This window comes from Ambystoma mexicanum, chromosome 9, assembly GCF_040938575.1.
Source record: "Ambystoma mexicanum isolate Mex_15411 chromosome 9, UKY_AmexF1_1, whole genome shotgun sequence".
Taxonomy (NCBI): domain Eukaryota; kingdom Metazoa; phylum Chordata; class Amphibia; order Caudata; family Ambystomatidae; genus Ambystoma; species Ambystoma mexicanum.
The window spans coordinates 304,978,441-304,992,150 of record NC_090931.1 but is presented as its reverse complement, the minus strand read 5'-3'; the positions used below and the strand labels follow the sequence as shown (position 1 = coordinate 304,992,150).

Genomic DNA, 13,710 nt, shown 5'->3' with positions numbered 1-13,710 from the left:
CACTTGCAGGACCTTACTAGAGTGCTAGAATTACAACTCCAACTTTCAGTCTCTCAGCACCTCGTTTCGCTACTTCTAACTCCCAGTGTTCGATTCATTCTGGTGGTCCTCTGCACCGCATTAGCTATGTCTGCAGTTCGATAACAAGAGCACCAAGCATTTAGTTTGCTTGGGTTGCACAGCATTGACATGGTTTGTCAGCAAAATGTTGGAACCAGAACTCCCAGCATTCAGTTAATTCAGTATCTTTTTGTCAGGTTAATTGTCTTACCTAGCCTCTTCCCTTTAGTCGCTTTCTTCCACCCCTTTCTCACATCCTAATCTTCCTTTGCCACCTCCCTATTGTTGCTTTCCACCACGTGAGCAATCGCCATCCACCCCTGCGGCTCTTGCATCTCCAACCTCTTGTTTTTTGCTTCTCTTTTTGGGTCTTTTGCAATATTTTCTTCCCATACCCCTGCACTGTCAGAGTGGCTCTGGGAATGATTTCTGTTTCTAGCTTCCAGCGATTTGGCTGGTGTTCATGAGCCTTTACCCGTTAACATTGAGGTCTTGCTTTTTCTCGTAGTCGTGCACACAGACCATTCCCTCCGCAGAAAATTCAGCTTTCGGATCCTCTTCTACCATCCCTTTTCTCCTTCATTGAAGGCCCCATTTGCAACATGAGATTGAGTCACTAGTCTGCCTCATTCTGCAGTAAGGCATCTTCGTTGCCAATCTTTTCATTCCAGAACCACTTTCTCTTCTGGCCTTACTGTATTTGGGCTCACTGCAAGTGGTCATGACCTAGTGTAAGGCGATTTCTCCTTTCCCATTGTGATTGAATGAAGCGGTGTCCCTTTGCAACAGTTGTGCTAAAGATTAGGGTTAATGTCGCATTTTATTTTCTCTGTTTCAAATATTATCTGCATCCAGTCACTCTTGTTTGTCCATGTGGAATTTCTGCCTTCCGAATTACCACGTGGATAAATACCCGTGCAGTAGGTCCATATACGGAAATACCACTGCTGTATTCAGAAAAGGGTGACTATGCATTTATTTTCAAACAGTATTTGTGCTATTTACTGTTTCCACGGACATCAGAATGAAACCTTGACCAATTACTAGGTGCTGTTCCTTATAGATTCTAGCCACATTCTTGTTTTTTTAATTCTTTACAATGAACCATCTATTCTGAACCTGGTGTATGCTGTGATTTCCCTGACCAAATGACTTTTTCTGGTGAACTCTTTAAACTCATCAATTCGGTGGGGGGCTGGGGTGCACACATGCAGAAACCCAGTACAACTACCATGGCACTACGTGCAGAGAGCCTCAAAATGTCGTCTTCTAGCAAACCCACACACAGTGGAATTGGGACCCAGTTTTTACTTTTTTGTAAGTTCTTGTTTGAAGCTATGGAAATCAATTGCATAGAATCAGTTACCTAGAAGAAAGCATTCAACGAAGAGTAACTAATTCTCAATTGTTATCCAGTTAGGAGTTAATGGGGAAATTTCAATATAAATCATCAGTGCAGTATAGTCCTGACAGCCTCTTGTGGTGCAGCATTTGCCCATGTTTTCAAAACACCCAAAAAGTTATGGTGGGTTAAAAAAAAAATAAATAAAAAAAAGTTCACCTGATATGTGAAACTAGGTGTGTGTGTGTGTGTATAATTATATATTTCAGTGGAGAAGAAAAAACTTGATTAAGAGAGTGTTAATGTGATCAGATTTACCGCAACAAAACCCTTGAACTTCAGCAATCGCATTTCATGCAAGCCCAATTTAACTATGCGCCCCTTGTTGCGCAGCATATTTTATATGTATTGCGCCCATACACGTGTTTCAGAGCGCGACGAGGCAAGGGAGGGGAACAAGGGAGAACAAAAACAACAATCGTACTAGACCCAGTGACATTGAGAACACGCAAGTATGACCACAATGAGGACATCACCGATGCAGTCACTATGTCCTCACCATTGAGATCAATAATTACGTCAAATGTAACATTACTGTTTAAACAAAATAGAATGTTGTTGTTGAACTCTTGATACAACCTTTATGACACTTAACAATAATACCAACAGAACATGGAACAATACACTGATACAGAAGAATGATATGATTACATGTGGTGCATTCATTTGTAGTACTTATCAACTTAAATCTGATCACATTAACACTCTTAACCAAGGCTTTTTTCACATTTGAAGGCACGCCTCTGAATGCTCACCGGGGGCATTGCTAGTGGGGGGCTAAGGGGGCTATAGCCCCTGACCTTTTAGTTGTAGCCCGGATAGAATCTCAGGAGCTACTGCCAAAAGACTAGCTAGCCCCCAGTCCCAACATTTCCAAAATCGGTGTAGCCCTGGATCTTTTCCAGACCTAGCAACTCCCCTGATGCTCAGACCAGAGAGAATACAACCCGCTAGGGAAGAAAGGCCCAAGTCTATCTTGTAAGGATAACAAGTTTAATCTCACACACAGATGAGCGCAACAGCAAAGAACTCTGCTGTTAAGAACATTCTGCCGAAAAAGTAGTACAAGCAGAATCTTATAAAGCATAACATCATAAATGATGCAATGCATATAGTAAAAACCTGTGGCTAATTGGATGGACCCTATGCAGGTACCACCTTTATCCATAAAGGATGGCAGTTTATTGGTCCCAGCCCAGTCTGTCCGTCTTCCATCATGTGGGTGCTGCTGGGCTCATTTTCTTCTCACATAGGTCAGAAAACAAACTAATTATACTCCTGGTATATAGAGCTTGTTTTTATCACTCATACTGTGCACTTGACAGGCCTTAAGACTGACACACATGAAGTTCTGGGGCACTCTAACCTTCACACACACATTTCACTCACTCCCTCCGTGCCATCCAACACCCAAGGTCTTCACCCTCTTTTTGAACTATAATTTATCTCTCCCAGCACCTCGTAATCCCACGACTGTCGCTTCAACGATCTGCCCTGTCCATCCTCTTTGAACATTTCAGGACTTGTTACTTTGGAGTTGCTGGTGCAAGGGCACTTAGTGCCATGGAATTCAGTCCACCACTCTGCAGCATGTCTTTTTACGGGTGCACAGAAATTTGACTGATCATCCCCGTCCTACGCAAACTACATTGACTTCCTCTCCAGGCAAGGATACTGTTCAAGACTGCATATATCCTCTACAAAGCAGTCACAAATAGCACACCAGCATACCTGGCAGCTACGCTCCACGTATGTGTTGGCACATGTTCCTGGTGCAGCAAATCAACCAAACTGCTTGAATCACAACTCGTCGGAAAAGGGAGGACACACAAACAACCCGTTTCTAGTCCTGGTGCCGGCTCGGAATGCTTCCACAAAACTCCAGTTTCGCAAATTTCTCAAAACATTTCTTTTTTTCAACAACACGTGACAGAGGACCAACTCCAATGGATGGAGATACCGATGCACAGGCCTCAATTCAAAGTACTATGCTGCTGTTAAAAGTTGCCACTCAAAGGCTGGCTTCCCACGCTCTGTACAGCGCTCTGCTGCTCTTGAGCTAGTGCTGCGCTTTTAACAATAAAATAAATAAAAATAGGCTGAACAAGAGAATAGCAGCTAATTAAAACGCCTTAAAAAAACTCCCTTCACACCCTCACATTTTGTGGTGCCAGGAGTATTGCTGGGTGACGGCGGAAGGACAGAGGATGGAAATATACCCTTTTGAAGTTCGTGGTTAGCTTACTTCCCTTGTCCTCCATCTCCTATCGGGTTTTCTTCATCTTTTCATATTTTCATGACCCCAGATGTTTTCTAACCTGTCACCTGGGCTTGTTTCAAATACCCACTGTGGGCATCTCAGTGAATGGTTTGCTGTCACTGGAGAGGGCAAAGAGAGACAGAGGCAATATGCTATCAATTTGACACTTTGACACTAACATCTAAAGTTATTATTTCCCAGGTATTCTCAAAAATGTTATCTAATCTTTCAAAGGAGGGGTAGGCGAGATGGGTTGGTGCGGAAGTTGTGTTTGTATACTTAAGTTTGGGAGTTTCCTTTTTAGGGGCAAGAATTCAGATAACCGCTATGTTGCCATCAGATAACATTGAGCTGCTAAAATCTGTCTAAGATAAATTATCTTAATACAAACATAAACTTTACTCCAGTACAGTATATTATTTTCCCACTTTAATGTTGACGGCTAAAATATAAATGTGCAGATGAACGTAGTAAACCACCTTACGGATTGTAACCCACAGGACTTTTGTGTGTCTTGCATGCTGTTTGTATATTTTGTTTACGATCACACAAGCTGCACAGTGAAAAAAAAGGCATGGATGGAAACCATCTGTCAAGAATTATCAGCTCACAATTAAAGTACTTGTAGATTTCTCTAAAGAGAACCCACTTTAGTTGCATGTCACATCAATGTGGTAATACAGTATTGACTGATATACATAGCTATTCCGTTCTACCAATTTCCCTTCATTTCTAATCCTGGGTTTTGCTTTTGGAAGTAAAGGGTGTACATGTTTTTTTCAATCAACAATTTCTAGTGGATTCACTAGCTGGACTATAACATGGCCAACAATTGCAGTCCTGCTGCTGGCAAAATTTAAGTAAAATTATGTACATCATAACTGTAGGTTGTACCTTATTCATTCAGGTGAGCTATGTCAACACACACATGCACTGGTTTGACAAGGCAGAGCTCGAGAATGTGGAATCGTTTGATTTTTTTTTTAACTAGAGATTGTTGTACGCTTTAAGTGGCTATTTAGACAAAAACATTACCGAATGAGTTTTACATATGATTTGAGAGATGCCTACTCTTACAATGCAGTGACACCTTGATACCACACGCACGTTTTTTGTTAGCCAACAACCGCCCTGTCCAGATTCCAGACGCATTAGCCAGTAAACCTACCAAGCAGTACTTTTTGGCAGGGATCATGGTCTATTCTAAGTGGCAGGAACAGTGGTATAGCCAAGATTAATTTGCCATGGTGGGTCCCAGGGCGGAGTGACCGCAATTAAAGGAGGCATATATTTTACTAGGGTTTGTTTGTCGTGTTTCTGTATACCAGACTCAAGTTGAACATGTTTTTCATTGAATACCTTTAACGGGTTAAAAGATGCAATTCGACCAAATGTTGACTTCTGTTGTTCTAACACATAAAGTTATGTGAACACAAAAAGTAATATTGTCGGAGTTGTCCGACTGTACTTTCAAGGCACCCAACGACATAAAGTGTGGTAAATGTACCTCTTTGTAGACATTTTTTGACAAGAACAAACAGCTTATTGTTGTGTGTGATGAACAATTTGTAATGCTACAAAAAAGGAAAAGGAGTTTACTTTGGGATTTAATTTGGTATTTTGGTGGATAATATTGTTAAATGAGGCCAGTGAGTGCCTTGAGGCCAGATGCACCAATTGCATTGTGAATGACTCACGCCTTAACACTTACCTGAAAGAATTGCCACACGCAAGGGAGTAAAATACCCTGTATCGAAGTGAGTACCGGTAGCTTCGCAACATTTTAAATAATATATATGAACATTACCCATATAAATGGTATTCATTTTGTTAGCTGCATAGAAATAAAAGCAAGTGCTGGCCCTGGCAGAATTCGATCATTCTGGTGCAGAATATTAAAATGCATGGAACGTAACTACTGAATATGAACATTTATAACTCTGCTAAAGGAAGAAATGCATAAAAAAAATCACTTTTCTCACCTAACATCATTCCTTCATCCACGCTCATGTTCTGTGTCCTGGCATTTGTATTGCCTGACATTTTGAATGCCATAACATATTCTAAATGCAGCACTGTGCGTACCAGAATGCGATATAAAGTTAACATAAAAGCCAGAACTGGTTTATTTTACACCTGACATGGCACAACTTGAGTCCTCTGCGAACTGCCAAACAATTGGCTGTACTTCTTTCGGACTTGCACACAACCCTGTGTGATAAGCAATCATCTTGTAGCCATTGCTTTGAAATATGTACATAACATTGAAAATCCACAATTAAATGTGTTAAATCCCTTGCAACAAATTGCCAGCCAAAGCCTGATTCTTGGGTTGGAGCTGGGAAAATCACAGATTTTACCAGACAGTCTTCCTGCAGAGGCTCCTAGTGCTTTCTTTTATGGTCGAGGGCTCCATGGGGAAATGCCTCTTAATAAGGATTAGCAGCTTCCGTACACACTTGTACATTGTAGCACCAACATTCAACATCCCTCAGTCAGAGAAGGGAAGAGTTTACCGACAAGATGTGGGTTTATTCCTGTGCCAAGCCTCTGCTTCCATCAGTGTAAGGCAAGGACATTTGTAAAACTATTATATCTAAACCTGAGTTGCAGACAAAGCCCTGTGCTGATGGGGCTTGGGTGTTTATCTCCTTTGCTGTGTTCTGTTCTGTTTGCATTGTGCCGATCCCTTTAACTCTGGGTCTCCTTACCATATGTTGGACACCTCTGGGACCCCCGACCCAAAAATATGAAGGGATTCCAAAACGATCTGGTTGCTCGCACCACCGTTTCAACACTATCATACCCCATAGCTCAATGAGTTGCCCTGTTAGCAATTAAAATAAGAATGGTAACTCACCCAAGGCCACCCCCTCCCTTCATCCTTCTTGGAATGAGAATAATAAACAAGTGGCATTTAAAGGGCCTAATGACGGTAGCATAGGAATAGGACACATTTTAATAGTAGCAGCCACAAGGAAGATAGTCTGTAGTATAGATGCAGGTCAAAGTTCAGTAGCCGTATGACTTTTCCCACTCTTCCCCCTTACTCACTTTCCTTGGTCCTGTTTTCTTTTCACTCCACAGACCACATACTTGCTGCCAACATGGGCGTGGGTCACATTTCGCCTCAACACGAACAAGGCTCTACCCTTTAAAACCTCTACGGTGATCATGTGCCAGCATAAACGACTAATAACAAAACATACCATAAGAAAGATAAACATACCCCAACATAGTTACAGAACGCAGATTAGCAGCCTCACAGAATGTACACCTATTAAAGCATGGTTGAAGGAGAGCGATTGGGATCAATGAGAAATGTATGCCAACCACCGCATAGATGAGGATACTGATTAGAAGTTAACAGAAAGATGCACATACCAAAACATAAACTGAGATTAGAAAAGGCGCTATTTTTTGTGTGCTGTTGCCATGAGTGTGCCAAGAAACAAATTATGGTGTGCATTATGGCGAGTAAACCAGGCAGTTGCAAGTGCATGAGGAGAATACAGATTTATTCATCACACAATTTACTTGCCAAGGCGCATGAAGTTGAGGAGATGCTCACAAACCTACATCCAAGCTTGAGAAGGTGTGCATGGACCAGTACCCTGATGTCAATTGCCCCTGTATAGAGAATGTATTACGTTCATTTGAGAATCTGAACACATGGAGATCATCAAAAGTCAATTCTACCGTCTTCTGTTCCAAGCATTCTAGTTTGTAATGAATTAAAATGATCCATTCTTTGATTTCCTCCTCCTCTCCCAATACATTCCCACCCTACTGTTTAGTAATCTCTGAATTTGGGCTTATGTTAATAGGTGCTTAGTTGGAACCTTAATCTGCAAGGTTTGTGTGTTTTCTATCCCCATCCTGTGATCCAAGTATACAAAGCCAATCATTAATGTACATTCTTTTAAATTCAGCAGATACTTTTCATTAAACGTATGGAAAATTCAGTTCTACAAAAACAATGTGCTCTTTATATGCTAATACTGGGCTGAATCAGGAGATTCTTGAGGAATAACTAAGTACATGGTTCCATTTCTCTGAGGTTTACCATTTTGGTAAACTTTCCAGAAACGATTGGAAATGAAGGGCACATGATTCTACAATTCATGTGAGCCGGCTCAGAGACCATAATAACTGTTTTTTCCGCTCCTAGATTTGTTCGCTTACATCTTCTTTTCCTAGGTCTTTTTAATTTGTCTGTCTGAACATGCTATATATGTCTGACTCTTATCAATTTGATGCTGCATTTCAACGGATATAAACATGCCCTGACTATGTTGCTTATGACTTCTTTATGTAGTCTGTTCTCTGATGCTTTCCTGTGGTATAGCTAGGCATTCTTTGTGAAGTGAACAGCAGTAAATGCAGAACAGTTTTTAGGGTAAAAGGGTTATATTATAGGTACTGTCCTGTGGAGTGCTGCATGTTAACTGCTCCAGTGTAAAGTCTGTAATATAAGCTAATCCTAATACCTAATGCATTGATGTTTCGTACTGTCTTCTCTGTTCATCCCTAAACTACCTTTTGAAAGTTCATCACAGAAAATGAAAATGTGTAAAATTGTGGGATTACAACTACTTTCCTGGCATACAAAGACTTGCTAACTCCACTGTGACCTGAGGTTTCTGGTACTAAGGAGGCTAACTGGAGCCCCATACGATGTGTGATTGACTATAAGATGATCAGGGTTCAACCATATTCTTCAAAATGTGCCCCTCTTTCAACTGGGAAACATTACAAATTATAAAGTTAGAGTTGAAGCAGCTGTGGCTCAATCCATAGCAACAAGTCCGCTATCAAAAGAAACCTAGTTATCAAAGTGAACATGCTTTCTTGTGACATTTATTATCTGGCCTGTGCTCTCGAAATCAAATAATTTATTTCTATGCTCTTTTCCTCTGTTCTGTTCCAATTCAAAATTTTGATCTCTGTTTTACTTGTTTGATCCGTGGCTTATTCCTTTGCTCAACCACATAGAACTGTTTCCTTCACCCTTCCACAGAGAAGCATCACTAGATTTGTCAAATTTTCAAGGACCTCCGTTTACAGTGGCTATTTCTGATAAACAAAGCTTTATAACAGAGGGGGAGGAGTGAAGGGACAAGTGAGAGAGGGGAAGGGGTGATGCGACAGGCAGGATTAGGGTGTAAGGTGACGGGGCAAGCAACAGGAGAGATGAAGCAAGTGAAGGAACAAGGGGGTTGAAATGGGTGAGGGGGAAATGTGAGAAAAGGCGTCAAGGGGGATGTCCGGTTACAGGTTCGAATCCAAAAGGATCGAATGCCATAGGGTCGAGTCAATAGGACCTAAAACAAAAGGGTCACATTTTTTTTTAAAATATATATTTTTTTGGGGTTTCCGTATAGGAAAAAATAAATAAAAAAAAAAACATAAAAGAAAAAATCGACCCTTTTTGTTTTCGTTCCTTTTGATTCGACCCTTTTGTCATTCGATCCTTTTCATTCCAACCTTTGACCTATAACCGTGAAGGGGCACTTGAGAGGGTTGAAGGCAGGGGTGGGGGGAAAGGCAAGACGAGGTATTAAGGGGTGAAGAGGCAAACAAAAGGGGTTAAGGCAGTGGCAGTTAAACTTGTTTATGCTGGGCCACCCCTTGAGTAAACATTTGTTGCTGGGCACCCCAGATGCCACATCTACTTATTTTCTATTAAATCTATTAAAAGCTGTACTCCCATTTGAAAGAGTTTCCTGCCCACTCTAGACCTCCTTCAGGCCCACCGTGGACGGCATGGGGTCCAGCCCCACAGTTTGAAGACCAGTGGGTTATGGGATGAGGGGGCAGGTGTAAGAATGAGTAAGGGGATGAGCGAGAGGTGGGGTGAGGGATGAAGCGAGAGCAGCGATTAAAAGGGTGGAAGTACCAAAGAGAGTGGGAGTGATGTAACAAGGGAAGAGGTAAAGGGATGGAGGGGAACGAGGTGAATGGACAAAGGGGCAACAGCAGAGGAGGGTCAAAGGGGGCGAGGGGGACAAGCGAGAGAAGGGATGAATGGACAAGCGAGAGCAGGGGTGAAGGGAAGACAATGGTGAGGATGATGTGGGTGAAAGGGCAAGCATAGGAGTAAAGAGACAAACAAGAGGGGTGAAGGGGAGTCGAAGGAATGGAGTGGATGAGTAGTGAAGATGCACACAAGAGCAGGAGATTAAGGGAACCAGCAAATGGGGGCAAAGGGAGATGAGTGAAGGTGTGAAGGGACAGGAAGGTGGCTGGTGAGGGTGGCATAAGGAGAAGGGGGTGAGGAGGAGGGTCGGTATCGAAATCTTTCTGCATTTTCTGGGCATATGCCAATGACAGATGATGGCTCACAATACAAGAAGCCCTCTGGTGCGGCTTAAGCCTGATCCTTGATAACGATTAGCTTCTCAGCTGTCTGCTCCCATCTGTCGCAAACATTTGCGCCAACCTCACTGGAGCTCCAGCAAAGCCAGCTGGAGAAGCTCTCCTTCCTTAGAGCCAGTTCACCAAGCTGCTGTCCAACCACGACAAATACGTTGTGCTATCATGCCCATCCTCTCCAAATACCCCTCCCCCCGCCACAAAAGGTAACTTTTGTTCCAGCCAGCAGCAGACCAAAAAAGCGGAGTGGCAAGCAACATGGAGGCCACCTGGAGTGCAATCTACGGAACACTCTTGTGTGGGTCTCGCAGCCATCCTTGCACTACACAAAGCACCTGGAGCGGGCATGTCCTGCAGTCACCACCAAAATGGGCCCTTGCCTCAAATGGACCTGCCTGGTTTCCATTTTATTACATGATCTTAAAGCATTTGGCAGTTAGCCAACCTTGAAAGACTCTAAAAAAATGTTGTGTACTACTGAAATAGAAAAGTTCAGCAGCAGGCTGAAAGGATTCGGAGGCAAATCCATTTATGATAGGGGTTTTGCTCGTGTTCAAGAGGAACATTGCTGCATGGATCTCCTTCATCAAAATGTCTTTTCAAAGTCCTCGGACAGGTTTGCCATCAAGCATGGTAGCCGAATCATGGCTAAGAACTCCATCAGGACACTGACATTTATCTCGCTTTTGGACAGGGATATTTTTTAATAGAAACTTCTGAATTTGCAGTTGATTTCTGCTAGAATCCCAGTCTAGAATCTGTGAATCCATGATAAGTCAGACACAGACAACAGGTTCAAGTTTTGTTAACAAAGCCTTTATTCAACTAAATAGACAGGGTGGCTGAATGGCTAACTTGCCTTATGCTAAGGTGGGATAGTCTACATCAGGAAGCCCAAAGTAAAACATCTGTCCATGTCCAAAACCTTTACTTGCCTTCACAACTAACTGCATGCAATGTAGGCCTGTCGGCATCAAAGAAAAGAAATAGTGTTCAAAGTAACGTTCAGAGCTTCTTGTAGCTCTCTGGCTTGTATTCGGAACCCTTTACTCAAGTTTGAGGTAATTCACCAAATTCAGGCGTTTTCCTTTCCAAGTTCAAGAGAGTTCATCAAATGCTGGTTCCCTTCCCCAAGAGTTCAAATCTTTTGGTTCTTAAGCAAAATAAAGTTCTATTCTTCCAGCTTTCAACATAACACTTGTTTCCAGTATCGCAATACAGTCTTTGCACAACACAAGCTTCTTTATGGGTGCTTTAAATGATTTTTCCCTTCAAGGCCATCCAGTCTAGGCGCAGTTGTTGGACCACACGGTCCACCCATTACAGGTCATGCAACCGTTGATTGCTTTTCCTCTAGCACCCGTCCACTGCTTCTCCTCAGCAGCAAGGTTTGCCTCAGACCCATGTGTCGCACTCTCCATGTTGTGGCTCAGTTAGCCACCTTGCATGGGTTACGCCTTGTTAATTTCCTTGGCTCTTGCCAATGCTTTTTCATAATTATTGTTCTTTTATAATGCGTTTAATAACGGGGACTCGCTTCTGAGTGTGAGTCCGGGATTCGAACCTGTGTTGCTATGCGTTGTCTTGCTTCCAAGACAAACGCGTTGCCCCCGAGTTATCCTCCCGTCTTGCAGTTGTGTTGGATTTCTCATGTCCTGCATTCAACCCCTTGTGCTCTCTTGGCTTTGCTAACGCTTGTTTTCAGTTAATGCAGTTATAGTCACAAAACTCACAGTTCCATCTTTCATTCCTTTCAGTATTCCAGGGGTTTCTAACTTGTTTTCAATTTGAGTGGTTTTTAAAATTTGTGTTTCCTTGCTTTCAATTCGTTCGATTTTCAAAAATGCACTTTATCTTGCTTTCAATTCGTTCAGTATTCAAAAGGTATAGTAACTTACTCTCAATTTGTTCGTTATTCAAAATGCGCTTTAACTTCATTCAGCATCGCCGCCTGCAAGCCCGTTTTTTTCTCTCTCTGGTTTCACTCACTCGTCAGTCTTGCGGCTCCTTGCGATTCCTTCCACCGCCACGGGTACCTTGTCCTCTGTGCGGTTGCTTGCATCTTCTCCCGGCAGCTTCCCTGTAGATCGCGCACACCCAGCAATGCTTCCACAGCAAAACTGGACACTTTGGACCTCTTCTTTCAGTCCGGCCGGCCTTCTTCTCACGGCCTACCACAGGCCTCCAGCTTCTTCTGCCGCTTCCTGCTGACTAAACTCTGCACTGCTTCCCAGGCCTGCAATGCTCCTTCTGCCAAACCCCCTCACCGGAGAGGTCTCCCTGCACGCAGCTGTCCACGCTCCCACAGCTGATCGTGCTACACCGACGGTGCCATTTCTGCTGGGCTTCTCCTTTTTAAAGTACCTGCCTCTATTGCTATCACACAAAAGACTAGACCGCTCACCAGCAAAGCTGCAGTCCCTTGTTGCTCTTATTGTCCTCCTCCTCGTCCCAGTACTTGGTTGGAGCTGATGGTCGTTCATTTTCAGAAAATTAGGATATGTTGGTCTAGTTGTCCTCTTCTTCGTCCCAGTATCAGATTGATGTTGTTTGGTGGCTATTATAGGAGAGTCCTAGTAAGATGGCTGACAGAAAGTTATGAAGGTTTGTGGGATGGAGGGTTCGTGGTGAAAGAGAAATGGAGGATACCATGTCTCACCTGAGGACACCCTGTCCCCACTCCCAAAGTCTTTCACCCAGCTGATTCTACCTCGCATATCCACCCCAAGGGTCAGGAATCCAACAGCGATGGCCTTTCCCATGCCACCTGAGCAGAGGATAACGGGTTGAGAAGTCAGGATGCCCTCAGGTTCCTCCTCACAAATCGTTTATCTGAGCTGGTTTGAATATCCACAATAGCCCTTGGACGTTCTGCAACTCCGGCATTAGGGCCCTGCAGACATCCCCTTTTCTCACAGTGCTCACAGTAGTGTGGACGAGTCCTGAATAGTACATTTTCCACTTTGTGACAGCATCTTGTTACCTTTTTTTCCATCAGAGCTCTTCGTAGACAGATTGGTCGTTTGAATCGACATATAGGTTCTCTGTATTCTCCACCAGGAGATCTTCATTATATAAACCTAGAATATCTGTGCACACGTGTGGGATCCTGGGACACAATTAACAATAATTCAATTTCAAATGTAACCAATACAATCTTACCACGTAAACTTTTTTTTTCAACCCGAAATAAAAGGCATTTTTGTGCCTGCTGTGTGACCTACAGAGCAATGTTTAACAGCTTAGGAAAGATATAAGGGGAGAAAGAAAAATGCCCTCCTTTCAGAGGTCCACCGTATCACTGCCCCTTTAAGAGCTGGCCTTAGAGAAATCCCCATAATGCACGCCACTGAAAGTTGGCTCTCAGTTAAGTTTTTAAGTTCAGAAGAGCCTGTCCGAGAACTGCCCCCCTACTCTCAATGCCGGTGATGTGGGAAGGAACCTTTGAATATAATAAAGATACCGGTGATGGAGAACTAGGATTACAATGCTAATATTCTATTGGTTACATTTGAAATGTAATTGTTTTTTAATTGAGTGTGTTTCAGGATTATAAATGCGCATGGGGCTATTCTGTTTAGGATTGTAATTAAGATAATTCATTTTTGTTGCT

The 13,710-nt window shown here is 42.8% G+C and overlaps 1 protein-coding gene across 1 annotated transcript in view; it reads left to right on the top strand.

The window, feature by feature from the left end:
* Positions 1-13,710, top strand: part of DHRS11 (dehydrogenase/reductase 11) — a 568,551-nt gene that overhangs the window by 11,330 nt on the left and 543,511 nt on the right. The gene's annotated exons all lie outside the window — the stretch shown is intronic.